Genomic DNA, 20,764 nt, shown 5'->3' on the forward strand with positions numbered 1-20,764 from the left:
GTCTCCATTCGTACTGCTCTTTCTTGAAAACTGCAAACAGTAATTGGAATAGGAGAGGAAGAAATGCCAATTAAAATAGACAGGCAGATAATCAATAAGAGTGAAAACATCTTCCTCCATTCAAAGATCTGGTTAAAACTGAGCAAAAGACTGGTTATTTATGCAATAGGACAGGATAAGCACTCCCTGAGGTAAGAGACATTTTCTCAAACCACAAGAAGAATAAGACCAGTGTTGCTGCTTCGCTTATTACTTTATGGGCTGTATGCTGACCCCTCTTGTTTTACTTTCTTTGACCTGGAAAACTGAAATGATGATTATAGGATCATTCAAGGGCTTTGAATTTAATGTAGCTTTTGAGGTTAGTGGGGAAGGAAGGAGGGTTATTTCCATGTCTTGAACAGCTAGCAGCTGATGGGTTTTCATTCATATGCCTAGTTACCTTACAATTAATTTCTTATGTCTATTTGCAGTCTTATGAGTGCTTGCAGCTTTTGCAGTGCTAAGCTAAAGATGGGCCACAAGTATTGCACTCCTGAGAAATAGCCCCTGTGATATTTAGCAGTCAGAATAGTTGCATTGTCAGGCATGCTCTGTAGGGAAGTGATAGGCACATAACAAGCTGGCTGTTACAGCCCACAGATTAGTTACCATGCCTCAGTCAAAATAACAAAGTACAAAATACTTATCTCTTTACTGAAAATAAAGCACATCATAATAAAAGACTGACTTCTCTCCACTCTTACATTAGAAAACATTACATGTTTTTCTTAGGAAACGGTCTTAACCATCTAATAAAACAAATTATTTCTGCAGTATCTTATGGCTATAATTTTTTTAAGTTGCATCAATTAAGGATATCACTTATATCTCTTCCATCATGATAAAAATTACCACAGATGAATACTACCCATTCGCTTTTAAGGACTTCATGGCTAGGAGAATTTCATCACTGTCACCTCATGCTGTAATTTGCATTTGGATATATTTCACCTGAAATAGGTCTAAAATCATGAGTGACTAGGCAAGTCCTCTTCATATTCTGGGGGTCTGTCTATTTCAGTACACATCTAGGATGATGCTAGTAGGCATACAACTGTAACAGAAAGATAGCTAACCCCTTTTCAGATTCTGTGAATCTAGTATCTCCTAGCTCAGCCTCAGAAACACACACTATTCTGCACCTCCTGTCCAGATTTTTAGAAAATTTAATTGTGTAATCAATCTGTGGGTAGAATTCTCAAAGATTGTTTTGAGATGTTTGGATGGAAACAAAATATTTGCAGCTTTAAAAATACTGTTTACATTAAAAAGTTCCTTTTAAAAGTCCAAAACTTTATCTGAAACTCATAGAAACACAGGCGTTTTGCCTCTTTTGGTACATTGTACCTGATCAGTCAGAAATTGTAAGAAAAGTTAAATGATTTTTTCACAAGCAAGCAAAATACCAAAACAAAACCAACCACAACAAAATCCAGAGGACACTTTTAAGTTCACTAATTCCATTCTGTATGTAAGTTGTGAGCCACTTTTTAACTAAATCAAGAATAAAAGGCTTTCACAGTTTTTAAGTCATTATTGTGATACAGTTTTCCTGTATATTCTCAGAAACACATAGACTAGAGGGTATAGAAAACTCTTAAAACATGCCTAAGTCTTCAGATTAGTTTTATTTAGTGATGAAATCTTTGACTCAAGAACACGAGTGCTTACTCAAGCACATCAGATTCACCATCCCCTAGAAATGAAAACAGCCAGTGATGGATTATGCTTCTGCAAAATAAAATCTCAGTAAAAGAATATCTCTTCTGCTACCATTTATTTACCAGCTCCTGTGTTTTTGTTTCTGATGATGATGTGACAATGGAAAACACATAAAACCCAAGCAGAACTGCTTCTTCAAAGTTTCCTGTTGTGATGACATAAAATTCTCCCTGGTTTGTAGGATGAAACTGGAAGTTGTTAATGCTGTAGGTAAAAGAAAAGAGGCATGAATTCCAGATAATATGAAAAGAAGCCTATGAAATATTTAGTCTAAAATGAAAAGTTTTGAACTGATAGACAAGTATTAAAGGATTGATCACAGTTCAATTGTCAAAAGAAAAAAAAATCTGACATTTTATAAAATGATACTCAAGCACATCTCCAGCCCAAAAATCTGTCATGTACACTATAACATCACAGCAAAAATCTTTTAACAGTATTTATATTAGTTTATATTAGTCTCCATGAATTGGCAGCCTTACTAACAAATAGTTGCATCCTTCTGCCATTCCATGGGATTTGCATAAGCAATAGCAATGCATTGGGAAGAGCTCCTGAGGGGCAATGCAAAGGGTGTAACTTTTTCCCCAGTGTAGAGGTACTTGCAGTATGATTAGAAAGACATTCTCCAGAATACCTGATTTTCAGTTCACTAAGAACAGGAAAACAAGAGAAGTTGCTGTCCTGTATTAGGCAGAGAGGGCTGGAAAGTGCAGCATTTCAGGAGCATAGTTTAATGATGTGAAATTTCACAACAGGCACTGGTCCAATTTAAAAGTGATCATCCACTGGGATGAAACAAAATCAATTTGACATTTACCAGCTGCACCATAAAATTGACTGTTACTGGGACAGTTCACTTTAACAAAGCTAACCATCAACAGATTGCTGTATCTGAAGGCACTGGTGTACAGACAGTAGTGTGCTTTTGTTGTATTCTTTTAAATACAATACATTTTAAATACAATGAAGTTTAAAGTAGCATAATAAACATGCATTTTGAATAAATGTTAGTGCAGAGACTTCTTCTCATAACAAAGTATGTTATCTTAAACATTATATGTAATTGAATTCTATTGGTTTCCCCTCTTAAAAAATAAATGTAACTAAAATCAAGTGTGAAATTACAGCAACTTACATTAAAACTTACCTATATTGTGGTTTAGGAACACACTTAACAGTAACATTCAGACAGTGAATAGTTATTACCAATATTTTAAAGAAAACAGAAAAAAAACAAAACCAAGAAAAAGCCACTGGAGTTAGAACCAGTGTGCTGGCTGATTCAGCTTCCTCAGAAAGTGCAGAAAGATTGGGTTTTTTTCATTTTATTTGTTCAGCACAGGTCATGTCAATGAGGCATCCTCTTGAACCAGAGAAACTTCAAGTTAAAAGGAAACTATACTTCTGCAAAACATGGTGTGGGATTCAGGAATCTACTAAATCCACCATCTGAAAGAATGTAGATTCTATTCTAGCAAGTGTTCAAAGCAATAAATTATTTATGGCTTCTAGAAAGAAATTAGAAACCTGAAGATGAGTTAAAAGGAGTATTTAATTAATTCAGTTCTATAATGTTTCCTCTATTTACAAAATTGTTTTGCTTTAAATGCAGAAACAAAATAACCTTTTGAAAGAAACCTTGTTGTGCAAAGAAATATTGAATGGCTCAGGTGACAAAGCACTACAAAACCCATCTAGAGGGTCTTCACAGCTATCCTGGGAAAATGGAGGGCTACAGTTTTGAAATCCTGGAGGGAACAATATCACATTTGCCTTCAATAAAAACATATTTCTAAAAAGAATGGGGGTAAATGTATTGAGATGACAGGTAGAAAGGTAGGCATACTGGAGGAATAGCAAAGAGAAAGTGAAAGAATTTACACCTCCAGTAAATGATACAGGAAAACATGTTTGGTGGCAAGGCTGCATAGCTATGCATAGACCTGCCTAAACACTTGCTTAACATTACAATGCTCCTCTTAGTATTACAGCTGAGAAAGAAAACGTTTCTCTTTGACTTCTTAAACTTTTCCTATCTTAGAAGTAAAAAGCTGTGTGACAGCATACTGTAATTTTGATGCAGAGCAGTCTGACACATAAATCCCACAAGACAAGATATGATTCAAAACGTTTGGAGACATGGACAGCTCATCTGTGCTCAAAGCTGTCCAGCATCATTTTCTCCCAGTGTGGACTTCAACCTTCCACCTCTCAGACAATGAATGTGACTTTCCTTATGTTCTTTACAACAAATATCAAGTTACATATTCCATGCCCCATGCTGTGGGTGTAGGCATATTAGGCCTATCACCCTTAAGTAATTTATTAGTTACTTCACCCATCAGAAGAAGAGACAGATGTAGAGTGTGATGAAGTAAACTGGTGCTCATTTGGCAATAGTTACAAATTTGCATCTCTAAACATTCAGCTAACATGATGATGAATGCAGGGAAAGAGTTTGTGGATATTCCATATTTTACCACTTAAAAAATACATATAATGTAATACTGCTTTTACTATAGCTATAACCGTTGTCAAAATGGATGAAAAATTCTTAAGCCTCCAATGTCAACACACCATAGGAAAACAAAACTGGCAAATATGACTTTCCTTAGGAAAACTTCAGTGTCATTTATTTGCTGTAGTAAAATTAACAAAATATTTAATCAAGCAGACTTTAAAAGTAAACAGATCACAAATAGGCAGCTTCTGTTCCTTGTTAAAGTGAATGTATTTTCATTGCTCCATTCAGATGACAAGCAGCTTTGATTTTCCCCTGATAAGCAAATGGCCATCTCTTGGGAAGACCACAGTTTTAAAGATTAATAGCTCACACACATATCTGATCTACTTCGAATTGATTCTGTGTGGTTTCTTCAAAGCAAATTTAAAGCTGAGAAAATATTAAGGTGGCCTAATTGCACAAGCCAGAAGTAATATTGATCAGCAAAGTCTCAGCAAAGTCAGAGATGTTAAATAAAATACTTTGAGCCTCTTCAGCCTATTTTGAAAGAGTGAACTGAGTCACCCTGATAGAAACAGAGAATTTTCAACACTGTTGAAACAGAATTGATGGAACATCTCTGTGTTTTGAATGTGGGTGGAGTTATCTTCAATCTGTATTTAACTTTAATGCATTAAGATGATCTCTCATTCATACTTATCAAGAAAAAGAATGTAGCTGTCAGTCAGAAATCCCCAGAACAACAGGGAAAAAGCTGATAAAAACCAGATATTTCCCTTAAAACTAAATAAGGAACAATGGTAGCACACTCAGAATGGCTCTGGAAGGATGAGGCTTCTAAGGCATACATCAAAAATCCAAATGTTTTTCCTAATAAACAACACTTAATGCCATGTGAATTCTAAGTTTTATTAAGCAGTGACTTAGTACAAATAAAACTGATTTGTGGAGAGTTACATAAACATCCTACTACAATAAGCCATCACCATTTCTAGCAATGAGGACATTACATAACATTCACTAATATCCTTCATTTTACTTAGAAAAGGCTGTTTCCTGCATCTTTCCTAGAAATAAAGCACAGGGTTAGTACATCAAGACAATTTGGACTTTGAAAACACTTTATAATCTAAATTTTTATTTCATGCAGACAGTAGATATTGTTTAGGGGGTGAAAGAAAGAGAGCCCATCCTTTCTAGACTGTTTTGCTCACAAATTCCTTTTCTTCAACCCTTCTCTGTTTTGTCAAGTTGCAGAAAGACGTTGTATATTCTCTCCTGTGTTCACTTTGCTGAGCAGACAGAGTTCTGTGTCCTGACCAACCTGCTTCTGCAAGGATGTCCAGGGTTTAGCAGCTCTACCATATTTAAGTTCAGGAAATTATTTCCTCCATGATTGATTTAAAACAGACTTAAGCAGCACAGACTTGTCCATTACTGACAGCCTCTCCTTTCTATTGGTCACCACTGCTGTCAGTTCCCCTCTCCACCAAGATTATTTGCTACCCTTAATTTTACTCCCCTCTTCTATTTCTCTTCAAGATAATGCAATTTTGTATTCAGTCTTTCTTCTCTTGTATTCTGCTCCATAAGCATGCACCAGTGCGTCACGATTCCATTTCCCATGCCACTGAATACCTTCTTTAATTTCATCAGTGGCTTTTTCCCCCCTCTTTTCTATATGTTTGAAGCATCCTCTCCACCTGCACTCTTCTCTGTCTCTTCAAGTCTTATTTCCCTTCATGGTTAGTAGAATGTTTTATCTGTTACAAAGCATCACAAATACTCAAGCTGCCATATAAATTACACAATGTGCCAATGAAAATAAAGGAAAGAAAATTTTCACTGCAGGCTGAATAGTCATTGCTCAGCTGCCAGAGCTTTCCTTGTTCTTTTAGAGCTGTCGCAAATGCTGACTCCTATTTATACCCACTTGACTGACCTGCTGGCACTGCCAAAATGGTCTAATGTAGTTTAGACATAAATTTGAGTCAGGCCATACTTTTCTGCAGTGCAATGCTCTCTCTGAACAGAGTCCTATTCAAGGGGCTCGCAGCATGTGATCAGTGAGAGGGTTATCCACCAAAAGAGTGGAGCTGTGCCTCTGTGTTGTACTTGCTGTTGTGTGGATAGGATGGCTGTGTCTGGTCTGGCCAAAGAGCTGTTCCCCTGCATGTTCCTCTGATCCTCATCTTGGAGATGGCAAAACTGTCAGTACCAACCACATCTCCCTAACAGATGGATTTTTTTGTTTTCTAACTTACAGCTCACTACCATAGAGAATTATCCCTTGTCCCTGCCTCTTCTTCTCAACCCTTAATATTTCATCAAGCAAAAGATCTCCCACATCCATTCTTCCAGTGTCCAGCAGCAAGGCCTTCTCACACTGTAGTAACACAACAGGCTTGGGCAGATTGAAAGACTTCAGCAGATAGAGCCACTAACACCTCAAAACATGACTAACAGGACCCCAGCTAAAGAGTACATGGCTCAAACCAATAAAACCATGCTTGTGATTTATATTCTCTTTGAAATGTATCCAAAAAATTCTCAAAAGAAAACATGCTATACAAAAATAGTACATGTTTTGCTGTGCAAAAATGGTATGCTCTACTTCCTGTTTTAATGCTATTGGAAGTCATCCCAGCTCAATAATTAATCTCACAGGGTATAGATAATGGGAAGAACTCTTAGCCATAAGATTCCTTGTGAGGCCAGCTTTTCAGGCTGCAGAAAAGAATTACACATTTGAATGTTGAGATAAGGGTCTCCACAGCTGAGAGGTCCAGTGCTCTAGGTCTAACAGTCCCAGAGAGTCCAGAAATGAAATACTGGAATACTTTTCTGAGCCTTGTGTTTGGTGTGCCCTTCTCATTGGCATGCAATGCTATATCTTAGCGTTTCCTAATTAAAGCTCCTTTCCCAGACCTGTTTTCTTTCTATGCACTCACTTCATATCTACCTGAATCTGAATCCTGTTTACTTAGTTCTACAATAAAATGTATCCACTGTATCTTAAAGTGTGTGTCATCATAGCACAAAGGGGGAATTGCCATGGGTTTACCATGGGAGGCAAAATTCTTTCACAAGGAATAGTGTTTTCTTTCCTTTTTCTCCTTCTTCCTTTTTTCCCTTTTTTTTTTCTTTTCTTTCTCTGCTGCATAAAGATAGAATTTTATTCCTTTCATTGACCATTAGGATCATGCATATTTATGGGATATACATCATCTATTTTTTACCTCTTGAAAGACCTCTTAAAGTCTCCATGATTATTAAGAACTAGAGGCCATATAGCCCACTATTCTGAAAATGCTTCTCTTTCACACCTACTGTTGTCCTTTTCAGAACACTTTGTGAATTCTAAAAATAGACAGAAACAAAGGTCAAAAGAATAAAGGTTTAGGAATTTATCTATCAGTGCAGTAAAACTTGCTGCCAGTATTTGTTTTTAATTTGACCCTGCCTTTTACTATTATATTCACATCCTTACTTCTGATCCATAAAAAAATATTCTAAATAATACTTAGAGCAACTGCGTAAACTCCAGAGTATATCCAGCCATTCTTGTGAAGCTGTAATGACTGAGATTATCACTGTAGTTATTTTTGCTCTGGGACAGCTTTAGCAGAGCTGGCTGGATGTGGGCTGTTGCTTGAACTCTAAGATGCTAGTTACCACCACTCAGGTGAAGCCGTGAGCATTAGCATTTCTTTCTCCTTTCAATCTGAAGTCAAAGAGATTAGTTAACACCCAACAGGGAGTGAGTGTGAATTAACCTGACTGCCTTGCCCCCAAATGGATTAGGCTCACTCACAAGATCAGCTGTAGAGACTATGAAGACGGTCTCTCACCTTCTGCACTCTGCCTTTTAGCACTCATCTTAGCTCGTATCTCCATGTGATTTGCATAGACCCCATCTGTTGTCTAGACAGTACCCAGGAACTCAGAGCTGTCCAGCAGAGTGGTCTCTCTCCTGGCCCTTGGCTTCCAGAAAGTCTCAGAAAGTGGAAAGGTTGAGTGTTGAGTGTCAAAGCCACACACGGCTGAGGAGTTAGAAATCTGGGTTGTCTGTAAACTGTGTTTAAGAAGGTGAATAAACTAGGCAGTATTATCACAAATTCACACTGAGGTTTTTATAACCTCATAAAATCACTGCAAGATATGACTTTACCATAAGACTATAAAAGTGCCTAGATTCCACATTCATCAGACAGTAAACTAAGACTTCCACAGGGTTCAAGGTAGCTTCCCAGACTTTTGGTGTTTAAAATTAATAGCACCTCAACACTAAGTTGCATTCAAACATAGCAGTGCTCTGGAAGGACCATAATTCTCATCTATATTTCTGTCAAGGGAGACAGTAATATCTATGTGCCCGTCTAAACCACACAGTGGAACACAGTGCAGAGATTTTCAAAACAGCTTTAGGCATAATAAGTGTAAGGAGAGACATGTAGTCACTTCAGCACCTTAGGTCAAGCACAGAAAATACCTTGTGTCCAGAATTGCTTTTGATAACTGCATTGGTATTTTTTCCTCAGCTCTGAACTGCTTGCACAGTGTCCATTGCACAGGGTAGACTACAAGCATATCTTGCAGTCTTGGACTGCTGCTGAGTGTGGACATTTTAGTGAAGATAGATGTACCCCCTCCTTTTAAGAGTGTGCTCCCATAGCAAGCACACTATCCACAATGACACCAAATTCCATGAGATGTGGCAGCCACCACTATCACAAGCCTGTCCCCCATGATAATCCCCTGGTGATGCTACACTTTGGCTCATTGCTGTTCTGCTGGGTTACATAGATTATATTTACACCAATGGATTCAGACTTAGATTTGTGCTGAACCCACCCAAGTTCAAGAGTTCTGCATTTCCATCTGCCATTGCTGAAATGGAGGGCTCTGATGGAGTCAAAAGGAGGATATCTACTGCTCTTATCAAGATTTGCTTACCTGCTGCTCTTACCAAAGTTTGCTTATCTGATGGAACCAGAGGAAGTGTTGATTACAGCTATTTGAGAACTATGCTGTCTTGCAAAGAGGTTAGATGCCACTCTGAATTATCCCAGCTAGATCCTGAAAGCTACCCCACACCCCACTGATACCAGCATCATTAAATTCATCCTAGTATTCAGTCTAGTGGGAATGCAGCAAGTTACATGCTGATGTTATCAGTGAAGTAGACATTAATAATGCAGGGATTTTAGCTGGAATAACCATATCTTTATTTCCACAACATGCTTAATTCCCTGGGTTTTTCAGGCTTAAATTTTTACTAAGGCTCAGCCCCCAAAGAGTAAGTCATCTAAAAAGGATAAATCTCTGGATCTCCTTTTGTGCTTCATAAAGTATAGGGACCACTCCATCAATCTATTACTGAGGAACAGCTAGCAGGACTACAGCCCCACTGCTGCTCAGGTGGAAGAGTGTGACAACATCAGGTGTTAAGTAAAAGATTTTTTTCTCTCTGTCATCAAGGAAAAATCTGTGCCTGATTGCTCATGAGTATGTACCATCTGTCCTTACCCCCACTCTAATGCCATAGCTTCGTGCTGTGTCAAATAGAGCACTGCTCAGTTGCCTGTTCACTGCAAGAATATCAATATCATTAAAAGGTCTGCAATGGCCTTTTAAGCTCAACACCAGACTGACAAACTATACCCTGGATTAATAACATGCACAGACTTCAACATATGTCAACAGGTGGCAGATTGTATTGTTTCCAGACCTTCCTCATGATGGAGAGTAATTATTATGATTACATGTCAGAAATACAGCAGCAAGCAGAGACACTGTATCTGTGAGTCATTCAAAGCACTAGAGTTAGCAGAGGAACAGCCAGGACAACAGGATTAGCAAGGCAAGACTGATACATGCCTTAGGAGTTCACACACGTGTTCTATGCTCATTAGACATCAAAATAGATAATTAAGGATTACATTGTATTAGGAAGATAAAGTAGGACTTAGGGCGCATTCATGTCAGCTGCACTGGTAAATTGATCACAGCACCTACAAAGTACTTTCCTCTCTCCCCTAGAAAATGCATTTTTGCTGTAGTATAGTTAAATGAAAAGCCACAATGTCAAATAGAACAGCTTAGACAAAATAATGTATCTTGGTACATTTCTTGATGTCATGGAATTATTCAAGACTATTCAAGTATATTAATACATGAACATATTAGAGCTGTGCTACACATTTCCTACCTTCCATTTCCTAAAAGCTGGTATGATAAAACTTCCCTTTCTTATTTTTTCTCTGTCTTGGAAAAGTTATTTTTCCTATTAATAATTGTATGCCCAAATGGGGAGGAAGTCAATGTGACTAAGGGGTCAGGAATCCCTCATGGCAACAGCAGACTGGAATCACTACCCATGCAAAGCAAATTCCTGAGAGAGGTAGAGGAATGTGCATCAGAGTGCTTACTTTTTTTGACATATACACCAAATGGCAGCTATGACAGTCTCTGTTTAATTTTCTCTTTTCTTTCAGTATAGCTGTGAATTGCATAGGCTGCACATTAGAATTATACAGTTTCCCTCAGGTTTTTTATCAGTTCTGTTTTACAAGCCTCCTTTATGTTAACTGTCCTCTTGCATCATCTTTGCTGTATCTTCCTCTTGCAATTAGAAGCAAAGTGATACAACTAAGTCTATCACTATAATTATATTAATATTACACAACAAAATAACTACTGCATTGTGGTAAAACCAAATATGTGTAAATACTTTGCATCTCCCTAATTTCAGTGTATTTTATATCTGTTACATATCCTACTTCTGTATTCAGCTGTAGTTCAAAGGTCATACAATGGAAGCAGCACTGGTCAGAGACCTTGCCTTTGTGGAAAATGAAAAGGGAGTTTGAATAATATCAAACAAAGCCAGCATACAGTAACACTCTGCCCCAAATGTCAGAGCACAATTCTTTGTGCTTTCTCCTAATAGTTTTAAAAATACATTACAGTGTTAGTTGGTACATAAAATGTATGTTCTCAGCTAACACCCATAGAGTTTTCATGTCATGCATTTCTTATGTGCTGAGTATACAACTGAGAAGCATGTGTTGTCCATACCAGCTGGGAGTATATGATTGTTGGTGCTCTAGCTCAAAGCAATCTCATTAACTTTTCATCTCATCGAGAACTGCTCTGCCCCCACATACTTCCTGTAATATGAACAATTCCAGCAGTTCTGATTCTAATGAGAAATATAACAAGAAGAGACAAGCTTTTTTCCTCCTAAAGCAGGAGGTGAGCAAATACATCTTCTCAAGAGCCTTGGGGATGTACTAGGAGGTTGTTCCTCCTCTGTGGACCACCTTATCCTCAACACAGTGTGAAATCTGTGAAATTAATTCAGCACTTGTGCTATCTTTCACTCACACAGATAAAGTGGGAATTATGCCACTGAAGATTTGCAGTTACAACATTGAAATTAAGAGAAGAATTATTCCTTGGTTCACACAATGCCCTGTGCCCTCAGTGGGAGAAACTGCTGGCCTGTACTGCCATGCCAAACAGAATGCCAATGTGTCTGGTGGCAGGAGGGGTTTTGCTGTCTGCCAGAGGCAGAGGCTGCGTGGAGATGTACCTTTCACTGCACACCATCACCACCACTACCTTGTGCAGAGAAGGATGAGGAGGAGGAAGACAACAACAATGACAAGGAGCAGAAGAAAGAGAAAGAGAAGAAGGGGAGTAGGAATGGGAGGGGGAGAGAGGAAGGGCCTTTGCACATAACCTTTCTAAAATGTCACTGAGTAGGTTTCAACTGAATAGCACAAAAATAATCTAATTTCACTCCCACTCTAAGAGTACAGCATATATTATTCCCTCTCTTCATCTATTTCCTCTGAAAGCTTTCTGCACCCAATTGCATTAATGAACACTGAACCGATGATGACGCAGATCAGATCAATATGGGTGTATGTAGAATTAGGTCATTCTGATGGAGAGCAGGTCTCCAGATGCTCCAAAAGCACTTTGGCAGATGAGAGGCAGCAAGCTGAGCTCTTGTCCCTCACTTTCACTTACAAGGATTATTTTGAAGAGATGAACTTTTTCTGAAACTGAGCTTAAAACATGAGCACCTGTTACAACCAAGGTGGCAGTTCTTGGCCCCTGTCTGTAGTTGTTAAGATCTCTGGTATCCAGGTAGTTGCTTCTCCTTACAAGCAAGGAAGAGGGGCAATTTTAGGGAGAGAAAATGTCTATTCATAAGACTACATAGGGAAGTAGCAAGCCTTCAAGACTGGGAAAAAAGGAAGAGTGAAGCTAAGGGGATCTGCCCCTGGACATATTCCCTGTTGCACCCTGTCTCCTGACCTCAGTGGGGTGGCTGCAAGGGAGTGTCAAAGGGTCAGCTATTATAGAAAAAGATGTTTTAAACAGAACCATATTAGAGCAGAGCCATTGGACCAAGCTGAGGTGAACCTTGTTGCTTCATTATATTTCTGTGCTTGTATTTCAGGCTCCCATCAGCCCAAGTTTTGATATTAAAGGCTATTAGCTTTATTTCTGAGCAAGCTGCAAAAAGGCATATTACTGAACTTTACCTCCAAGAGACACTAAAAGCTTAAGGAAGGTATCTTGTGCTGAGTGTAGTATATACATCATTAATAATCAAAAAGATATAAAGTCTTTAACTGTTACCCAGCAACATTTCAAATGTGTCAGGCATTATGGCATGCAAAGTTACTGTTAAGCTGATATAGCCATCTCCTCATACCCTACTGTAGCAGTAACTGAGAAGAGCAGGTAGTTCCCTGGAGCACTACAGGTCCCCATAAGCTAAGGAACCTAGGAGTCAGTGGCAGTAACTCCATAGCCCTGAACACAATCCCACCACAAATTGCATAACCTGTGAATGAAGGGCATGCAAGAAGGATGAGCCTGGGAACCACAGGCCTGGCAGTCTCACTTCAGTACCTGGTAGAGTAATGCAGAAGATTATTCTAAGAGGTATTGAAAAACACCTGAAAGACAGCACAGTCTTTGATCATGGCCAGCACAGCTTCATGAGAGGAAATTCCTGCTTATCAAACCTGATTTTTTTTATTGCAAGGTAATCTGCCTAGTTAATCAGGGGATGTGATCATTTGGGTTTCAGTAAAGCTTTCAATACCATCTCCCTCAGTATCCTACTGGACAGAATGTCCAGCACATGGGTGGATAAACACATCAGGTGATGGGAGAGCAGCTGGTCACAGGTCAGGCACAAGGGGTTACAGTGAGTGGGGTGACATCAGAGTGGTGACCTGTCACTAGGGGGGTTCCACAGGGTTCTACCTTAGACTCTCTGCTCTTTGACATCTTCTTAAGTGATTGGGTGCAGGACTGGGAGGGATGCAAAGTTCACAGTGACACAAAACTGGGAGGAGCTGTTGACTCTGGCCAGGAGGCCCTGCAGAGAGGTCTGGGCAATTCCCAACCATCAAGGATAAGGGAAGGTGCTGGGTTCTGCTCCTGGGGTGGAGCAGCCCTGGATGTACAGACAGCCTGGGGAATGAGAGGCTGGACAGCAGTGCCATGGAAAGGGCCTTGGGGTTCTGGTCCATGGCAAGTTGAACATGGGCCAGCAGTGCCCTGGCAGCCAGGAGGGCCACCCTTGTCCTGTGGGCATCAGGGACAGCATCGCCAGCCGGGCAAGGGAGGGATTATCCTGCTCTGCTCTGCTCTGTCCTGGGGCAGCCTCACCTCGAGTGCTGGGGGCAGTTTTCAGCAAAGCAATATAAGAAAAACTTCTAACTGTTGGAAAGCACCCAAAGGAGGGCAACAGAACGTGAATGTCCTTGAGGAGAAGCCGTATGAGGAGAGGCTGAGGTCAACTTCCTCATGAGGGGAAGAGGAGAGGCAGGCACTGATCTCTTATCTCTGGCAAGCAGTGACAGGACACAAGGAAATGGCCTAGAGTTGTATCACAGGAGGTGTATGTTGGATATTAGGAAAACGTTCTTCACCCAGACAATGACTGTGCACTGAACAGACTCCCAAGGGAAACGGTCACTGCACCGGCCTGATAGAGTTCAACAAGTGTTTGGGTAATGCTCTCTGGAACATGGGTCTGTGCATGGCCAGGCCTTGGACCTGATAATCCTTGTGGTTCCCTTCTAATTCAGCACTCTGTCATTCTGTAATTCTCAGTATTTGAAATCTCTACCCCATTTAAACTCTCAGAAATGCAGACCAAATGGGAAGATGATACCATCTACAAGGGATATAAGGTCACCACTTATTCAGGCCAACTATGTTCTTACAAAACTAAGCAAATTTAATCTTGCTTTTGCCAATGGAATATTAATTATCATACCATTTTACTTCCCTTATGGTCTACTATTAAAACAAACCCAGGCAAAGTTTTCCTGAAATGAAGAATGAGAATGTGAACTGCAGAGTGGTGTTGAATGAGTAGATGCTCCCAGCAGAGGCATGCATGATGGCTTTAAAAACAAACAGCAAAACATTCCTGCCTGTCTGGGGTGAGCAACACAGCTTACAAAGTATTAAGTGGTCAGTATGAGACTGAAATTTGGTTCTAAAAATGCCTCTGCTAAGGAAGCATGAGGGGGCTGGGATTTTTCATTTTTAAATAGATCTTCTCCCCATTTGTAGGTTGGTCTCATTTTGCAGCAGCTATATTCTGCACCAACATGTGGTAGACCAAAGATTGTCTCAAATTCCCAGACGCTGGGTTAGAAGAGGCCAAGAATGTCACAGAAGTGACAAGATTAGTGTCAGAAGATGTGGATTTGGTTGCCATACTTTTCAGCACCTCTTGTTACTTGAACCTTCTAAGAATGCTGACATTTGTAAAAGCAGCTAATTCTCACCTCTCTTTTCCGTAGCAATCAACTCCCAGGGAGAGGCTCAGCTAAAAAGAGCCATGTCATTTTTTTTTCAAATGGTTGTGGCTTACACCCTCCTGCTGGCAACATTAATGCCATCATTTGCTTTTTATGAAGTGGTCAGGACTTCATCAGAGTGCTAGACTTTGAAGAAGGAAACTATGAAAATAAATGCTACAGTTATCAGATAGAGTTCAAATATGTGCCAGGTAGTCATTCAAGTGTTGTATGAAATGAATGCATTGTTTTAAAATCACTTCTAACATATGTGTCTGAACTTGTTCTGACAGCAGAGAAAATGACTATGTGCATTTTTAAGACCAAAATCTTGTATGAAGTTAGCAAATACAAAGTCACTGTATAAAAATAGAAGATCAAAATATACAGCTACACTACAGTGCGAAGGGCATTTCAGGGACATTATGCATCCCATATACCCACTCCAGACATTTGATCAGAATCACAGTCTGGAGTATGGGCAAAGACAGTTGTCAAAGTCGTACCTAAGCTTATCTAATGACTTAGTACAATGCAACTACTGTTTTAGGTAGTTGCACAAAATTCCTGTTGCCTACAAGAAAACAAATTGTAAGGACACACATGAATGTGGAGATCACACTGATCTTCTGGATGTTCCTGAGATCACATCATAGCTGCAGGGAAGGCAGAGACCTCCAGACTGTTTGGGGTATTTGTTAAGTTATCATGAAATACAATATCTATTTCTTTATATCAATCTTGCTCTTTAATCCATGTATTCAACCTCAGCTCAAACATTCTAAGCTTCAGCTTTTTTGCTGTTTGTATGGAATCTGGAAACTCCAAACTCATCCATTTTTATCTTCCAGTGTCCTAGGATGGAATGTTATCTCTAGGTCAGTTCAGGGGCTTCTGATAATGTGTTTTGTGCTCAGAAGCAAAGGTCTGAGATATGTACTGGCTAAGAGATTACTTCAAACTACTTTGGCAGGAAACCAAGTTTAGATCTGGAAAAGGAATGTAAGATCCTTTTCAAATATGTTTTTCCTGGATTGACATACTTTAGAATATCTGGAGAACCAAAAGTCAGCTTTAGATGTCATGGGAAATGCTATAGGAATGAGCCCAGTGAACCTTAATCTTTTCAAAATTATGTACCTTTTACTTTTACAATCCAGATATAACAGCAGAAAATGCCACCTAATTTCACTCACATCTCTGAATGGGAATTGACACTTCGTTCAAAAGAAATGCTTACCCCAATAAGCGATCAACAGTACCTTGGAAACCCAGACTTAACAGAAGTCACAACAAAGTCCATCTGCTCTTCAGGCCTGCGATTTTTTTCCCAAATCATTACATAAACCAAGTACTGATTCATCTGCCTTTTCTTCTTATACTCACCAGTGGTCTCTCCCACCTGCAACAGCCACTCCAGTCCACATAATTTATCCCATCCTTCAGGTATCTGTTCTGTGCTCACTAGCACACTGTGCTGCTGGGTTCCGGGAAGAGTCTTGCAACTGCAATTATTTCAGATTACAGTCAGCATCAGATTTGCAGAGTCTGTCTTATACCCCCATTTGGGATGCTCTGATCTTTACTGAAGACTGCAGATAGCAAAAGTGCAGCATAAGAAAGCACTCTTATTGTCACTGTTACAAGCCATGGCACAGCAATGGCTAGATATGAACCTCTGTTTCAAAGTAGGGCTGACAGTAAAAGTTAAATTTGCTAGCTGCTTCTGCTCCTACCTTAAGACATAGCCTAAACACAAGAGAAGGCAATGGAAAACTTCTCACTGATGTTAGCATTTCTACAAATTAAAAAACCATGTCCCATAACTACCTATCTCTGTACTCACATTGACTATGCATGGGCTGTCATAAAAGTGACTACTACACTGCAGCACCTCACTCTATTTCTCATGTGAATTGTGAACAAACTGTAAACAAACTAAAACTTCCCCAGTTCATTCTCTCTTTAGCATTCTTCTTTGGTTCTGTACTTGTTATATTAACCTATAGATATTTTGTGTTTGTGTATATGTGTGACAGTTGCCATTAAATCTCAGGCTCCTTTGGTTTAACAAGTAGGTCATGGTCATTGATGGAATAATGATATCTAGCTTATTTAGGGAATAAGATCATCTTTTGCTTTTTAAATTAATCACTAATATAAATTATTAATAGTGAATATCGAGAAAATATAAAAATAACAAAAGTGTGAATATCAAGGAAAAGCAAAAATGACAGTGCATTTATTTTGTATCTAATGTGATTTCCTGTTCTAACAAAATTTACTTTTTCCCGCTCCAAGATCAAAATTAACTTTTGAACATAGGAAGAATCAGATGTAATAGAAGTATCCCAGGGTTTACTAAAATAAAGGAAAAAAAAAATGCAGTTCTGCATGGTTTAAAAAGGTTGATGTGGACATACCTATCATCTAGTTTTCCTTTTTGCTTCTGTGCTGACTTGTCCTTTTGCACAGTTTTACTGAATTTGCACTAAGTTTTGCATTTCAGCATATTCCCATTCTGTATTAAAAAAGAGAAGCATTATGGGAGAATATCAGATATGGAGTTGGCCAAAATGTTCTTCCTGAATAACAGTGATTCAAATTTTTTTGGTTGTTTCTTTGTGTTTGTTTTGTTTTTGTTTTGTTGGTGGTGGTTTTTGCTTTTTGTGTATACTGTTTAAGGAAAAAATGACTCAAAACTGTAAAAATGTCCTACTTTGAGCCTTTATTCTTAGTTCTTAGCATTTGGAAATCAGTTTTATGAAAGAATGAATGAGGAAAAAAGTTATCCTTCCCAAAACCTAAAACTTGTTGTCAATAAAAAATTATTATTTTTCCTACTTTTCATTTGGCTGTACAGTTCATTCCAGGTTCATGCAAAATGAATTCTTGTAGATCTGCCAGTGAACCCTGCAAATCAATAAATTCCCCAGATCTAGATACAAAAATCTAGTTAGCAGCATTTCTTTGCCAAAAACACCAGTTGTAGTTTCTGCGTGAGCATCAAACTCCTAGGTCATTTTCAGATAGACTAATGGCATTCTTCCAAACACTCTCTCAGTCTGTTTGTTCTTTACATGCATCGGGAATTTTCTTTCACATTGCAAATGTACATTAATCCAAGTTACAGTCACGAAATTGTGCAAAAATGATGCTGATATGAGGCCAGAAAAAGAATATAAAGCTTTGAATCTACAGCAATGCAAATTTGAAGGTCTTGGTTGCTAAAAAGGGATGCCAGAATCATATATTTTACTATTTCAAACCCCAAAACCAGCTCCTCATACCATAAAGGGTGAATGGAAGAATTTGCAAACAAAATTTGTTGAGATTCACATAATAATATTGGTTGAAATAAAAATCACAATTAGGTGTCTGAGATGTACTAACGTGTTTGTTTTATATATTTTTTTTTCCACCAAGATGTCAGGAGAAGGTGTGAATGCTCTCCTTTAAAAATAAGAACAAATCCTTGCACAATGATAATGGAACTTTGTAGGTCTATGTAAAGCCCTTTTACTTTTCCAAGGCAGAATGAGGAGTTCATGAACAGTGAAGGGGGAAATACCACCAATCTATACTGGCCACAAAGTCAGCAACTGTGAGAGGCAAGTCACTTTGTGAAGGTGAGAAATCACAACCATTTGTGAAAGTTAAGAGTCTGGACAATTTCCAAAGTTGTCTTTTAGTGAAAAAGTGTTGTCAATGCTTTGAACATTACTTACTTTGTGGCTGCACAGAAGATGGCAAAGGCTGTTGTGATATTAAAGGTGAATGGAAAAAGTTCACGTCAAGGTTCTAGTATTCAGTGCAATGATGGCAAAAATCCAATCCGAACAACATTCAAACCAAAGTTATTTTGCCATTGCATTTTTTGGTCCCATTTCTCCAAGACTTATGTCCCTAGTGAAAAGAAAACAAACAAAAAAAACCCCTGAAACCAAGCAAAAAAACCTAACAACAAACAAACAACAACAACAAAAAAAACCCAAAACAAAACAAAAAAATAAAACCCAAAAAATCCCCCACACCAAACCACTAAACAACATAAAGGAGGTAATTCAAAGACAGGCACAGGCAAATGAGTGATAAAATTATTATGAAAATCATAGAATCGTAGAATGATTTGTGTTGGAAAGGACCTTAAAGAACATCTACTTCCAACTCACTCGGCATGGGCAGAGACACCTTCCACTAGACCTGGTTGCTCAGAGCTCCATCCAACCTGGCCTTGAACACTTCAAAATATGGGGCATCCAAACTTCTCTGGGCAAGCTGTTCCAGTGCCTCACACTCCATGTCTCAGTAAATAATTTCTTCTTAATATGTAAACTAAATCTACCCACTTTCAGTTTGAAGTTTTCTCCCTTGCCCTATCACTACCTGCTCTTGTAAAAAAATCCTCTCCAGCTTTCTAGTAGGCCCCCCACTAGGTACTGCAAGACATGCAAGATGAGTTGAGAACAAGTGGATGCAGATATGTCAAATAAATGACAGCAAAGTGCCTCAAGACACTAGAGGCTGGAGCAGCCCATGCTTTGCAGTGGAAACAGTGAAGTGCTGACCTGATCCAGTACAGTTCTGTGGCCGGGTGAGTTGAAACTGTGATCTCAGAGGTCTCCTTGCTCTTGTACCATTTAAACAGCAGAATTACCAGCAGTTTCTACACAGTGGCCAGGGAAGGGATCTTCACTCCCTGCACAGTCCTAAACAGCCTAACACAAGCCTACTTCTCATGTACCAGTCACACAGACCCTACACGACAATATGTAAGCAGAGAAATTTTTCTGTTAAAGGACTTTGAGCAACTGGATGATGATTCTTCTTTTCCATCTCTTCATTCCTTTTTCTGTTTGATTTTCTTTTTTGTGAATTAATGCTAGATTTATTGCCTTGGGTGAATTTTTCAAAGTATGCACAGTTGGCCTAATCCTGTTGCTGTTGAAGCCACTGGGAGTTTTGCCAATGTTTTTAACAAGAACAGAGTTAGGCCAGTGCTGTCAGCTTTGAAGCCCCCGCTTTGCGTGTACTCATGTGAAGGTGGGGAACAGGGCACAGATAAAATGAGAACCAGCCTAAACCTGGATTCAGAAAATAAAAATAATGCATACAAAACCTTTCCTGTGTTTCAAAGAAATCTCTTCATTCATTTATTGCATCAGTCCCAAAAAGCATCAAACTGATTTTGTAACCAGCACCTGAAGTGTGGGAATGTTCCCCTCTCTGGGGTTATAGTTTGTTTTAAGCTGATTTAATTTACCTTTTGAAGATAGCTGTATTTCAGTGGAAAAGTGTGCAGAATACAACTTTTTTACTTCAAGTGCACCTGTGCTAGAAATTCATACTTAGTCAGGAATTTTAAAACCAGAAGGGAATGTCACATAGTTACACTGTCAGCATAAAACAGTTTATAAAGGTAAAGCAAACAATTTCAATATTCACCCACAGCTTCTGTGGGAGTTATAGTAAGTTATAGAATATTTAAGTGAGTGTGTTTTCAGAGCTATAAATAGGGAAATATATACATAGTCTACTGGACTAGGTGTGCCACAAAGAGAGAAAGCATTATCCAGACTGAAACAAGAAAATTATTATGAAAGAGAAATTAAAAAGAAAAAGGAATTTTTTTGTTGATGTTTTATTTCTGAACCGCAGTAATGTATTCTTGTTGCCTTTGAATATA

At 38.8% G+C, this 20,764-nt stretch overlaps 1 long non-coding RNA gene across 5 annotated transcripts in view; it reads right to left on the minus strand.

Annotated features, from left to right (window-relative positions):
• Positions 1-1,653: 1,653 nt before the first annotated feature.
• LOC146763857 (uncharacterized) overlaps positions 1,654-20,764 on the minus strand; it is a 67,240-nt gene continuing 48,129 nt past the window's right edge. For 3 of the 5 annotated variants that reach the window (XR_014951299.1, XR_014951297.1, XR_014951300.1), the window contains 2 exons: positions 18,807-18,984; positions 15,638-16,583 (listed from right to left, as the gene is read on the minus strand). This is a non-coding gene — a long non-coding RNA (uncharacterized LOC146763857). Of the gene's footprint in view, positions 1,969-15,637; positions 16,584-17,501; positions 18,985-20,764 lie in introns of those variants that run through there. The other 2 variants (XR_014951296.1, XR_014951298.1) reach the window with 2 other exon arrangements.

Source organism: Lonchura striata, chromosome Z (assembly GCF_050655825.1).
Source record: "Lonchura striata isolate lonStrDom1 chromosome Z, ASM5065582v1, whole genome shotgun sequence".
Classification (NCBI taxonomy): Eukaryota; Metazoa; Chordata; class Aves; order Passeriformes; family Estrildidae; genus Lonchura; species Lonchura striata.